At 39.6% G+C, this 2814-nt stretch overlaps 1 non-coding gene across 1 annotated transcript; it reads right to left on the bottom strand.

Moving 5' to 3' along the window:
• Positions 1-2196: 2196 nt before the first annotated feature.
• Positions 2197-2303, bottom strand: LOC127743301 (small nucleolar RNA R71). Its single transcript, XR_008004695.1, has one exon. It is a non-coding gene; the product is annotated as a small nucleolar RNA R71 (small nucleolar RNA).
• Between the last annotated feature and the right edge of the window lie 511 nt (positions 2304-2814).

Consider the following 2814-nt stretch of genomic DNA (forward strand, 5'->3'; position numbering starts at 1 on the left):
AGAGCCACGTTAGTTACACTAACGTGAAATCTAATGTAGGGACAAAGGGCATAAGGCAACGTTAATGGGAAAGGTGAGTCCTAATAACGCTTGCGAAGGGTTATAAGCCAACGTTATTGGGAAAGGTGAGTCCCAATAATGCTAGCGAAGATTTACAAGGCAACGTTAGTGGTCACGTTAGTGCCACTAATGTTGGAGTTAACGTAGGCTATATGAGGTTGGAACGTTAGTGAAAATTGTGATTGCCACTAACGTTTTCGAACCCACAATGTCACTAAACGTTAACTTCACTAACGCCCATGCCTAATTCATACTTCTCTACAAGCTGGGCCCACAAAAGATTGGAACTGCTTCAACTCAAGATCCAAAGCGCACATCCAAGACTTGAAGAACTCACTAGAAGATGAAGAGGAGTAGTATATATAGGAGTAGTTTTGAGCTATAGAGAAGCTTGGCACTTTGGAGAACTACTCTCTGTATATATTTACTTTTTTGCACTTTTAGCTTGGATGTATTCTTTTCTGCCATTTTCCATTTCTAGAGCTATGAACAACTAAACCTCTTTCATTGGGTTGGGGAGCTCTGTTGTAATTTGATGGATCAATTATAGTTTTCATTCTCTTCTTCTTTCTTCTCTTTTGATTTACTAGAAAGCTTTCGATCTTAATTCAATTGGTTAGTTGTCTTGGAAAAGAAACTCTTCATAATTGGATCTCCTTTGAGCCTTAGAAAAGGGATGAGGAGATCATGCTAGAAATGCTTTCTCATGTTGGACCAAATTGGGGTCTGGGCGAATATAGTGACATGTAATCCTCCCAACACTTTGATTTGGAAATACATGTGGTATAATCAGTGACCATACTTCATCTCTTCCCATGAGCAATTAAATCAAGGAATTGGAATCCAATCACCTAAGATTTCCAAGGAGATCAATAGATGCATTGATTGAGGAAGAGATGAAAATGAACTTGATCCGGAGAATGCAGCATCTCCTGAGCCCAATGAATTCCCCATTTCTGATCTTACCCATTCTCTTTATTTTCTGTCATTTATTTTTATGCTCATTACCCCAAAACCCCATTTAAGATTCTGCACTTTAATTTCTGCTATTTACTTTTCCGTCATTTAAATTTCTGCAATTCTCAATCTACACTCTGTTTAGCTCAACTAGTATACTCTTCCAACTAAAGTTGCTTGACCAATCAATCCCTGTGGGATTCGACCTCACTCTATTGTGAGTTTTTACTTGACGACAAATTCGGTATACTTGCCGAAGGGAGATTTGTTGAGAGACAAGTTTTCGTGCATCAAGTTTATGGCGCCGTTACTGGGGATTGATTTTGTATCAACAATGATTAAGTTGGAAGCTCACTAGATTAAGCATTTTTCTTTTGTTTGTTTACTTTATTCAGTCATTTATTTTCACTTTGTTTAACTTCTTCCTCATCCTCTATACCCTCTCTGTTTTTTTCGTTCTTCCTTGTTATTATATACAATTTTGCTCACTAACCCACTAACTGTTTGATAATTTTCATCACTCACACTAACATTCACTCTAACAAGAATAACCTCTTCATTTTATCTCTTGCTGCTTGTTTTGTTAGTTGTATGACATGGAGAAGAGAGGGAACCTCAACTTCCTTCGATTCAAAACCTGAAAGAACCCTCTGGAGATTAAGGAGGGAAGCAAGAGGGAAATGAGTTGTTGGTGCTGAGAAAGAGGAAGAGTACTTTGAACCCAACATGGAAGAGAACTTGGAAAATAGTCATGAAGAAGAGGCTCACAACCATGCTAGAGAAGGCCTTGCAAATCATGCTGGGCAAGAAAGGAGAGTTCTATGATCCTACATCAATCCAAATCTAGGAAACTGTGGAAGTAGCATCCAGAAGCCCACCATACATGCTAACAACTTTGAACTAAAACCCCAGCTCATCACCCTTGTTCAGAATAACTGCTCATTTGGAGGAAGTGCTCAAGAAGACCCCAATCAACATCTAACTACCTTCCTGAGAATTTGTGACATTGTGAAGTCTAATGGAGTCCACTCGGATGTCTATAGGCTACTGTTGTTCCCTTTTTCACTCAGGGATAAGGCATCCAAGTGGCTCGAATCCTTTCCAAGGGAGAGTTTGACAAATGGGGAAGATGTGGTGAACAAATTTTTGGCAAGATTCTACCCTCCTCAAAAAATTAATAGGCTGAGAGCTAAGGTGCAGACTTTCAGGCAACAAGATGGTGAGACTCTCTATGAGGCATGGGAGAGGTTCAAGGATTTAACAAGAAGATGCCCACCATATATGTTCAATGAATGGGTTCAACTTCACATTTTCTATGAAGGTCTTTCCTCTGAGTCAAAGAAGGCTGTAGATCATTCATCAAGGGGCTCTCTAAACAAGAAGAAAACCATTGAAGAAGCCATAGATGTCATTGAAATAGTAGCTGAGAATGACTACTTCTATGCCTCTGAAAGAAGTAACACTCGAGGAGTAATGGAACTGAACCACATGAATGCATTGCTAGCTCAAAATAAGATGATCACCAAGTAGCTAGCAGATCTCACTAAGAAGGTGGTGGAAAACCAAGTTGCAGCAGTCATCACTTCATCACCAACTCAAGAAGGAGTGAATATAGGAGAAGAAAATGACTGGGAACAAGCCAACTATGTTGGAAACTCACCTAGACAAATCCATGACCCATACTCCAAGACCTACAATTCTAGATGGAGAAATCACCCCAACATTGGTTGGGGAAATCAATAAGACCAAGGTCAACACCATAGACGCCACAACCTCAACTCCAACAATAATGCAACT

Source organism: Arachis duranensis, chromosome 10, assembly GCF_000817695.3.
Source record: "Arachis duranensis cultivar V14167 chromosome 10, aradu.V14167.gnm2.J7QH, whole genome shotgun sequence".
NCBI classification, from domain to species: domain Eukaryota; kingdom Viridiplantae; phylum Streptophyta; class Magnoliopsida; order Fabales; family Fabaceae; genus Arachis; species Arachis duranensis.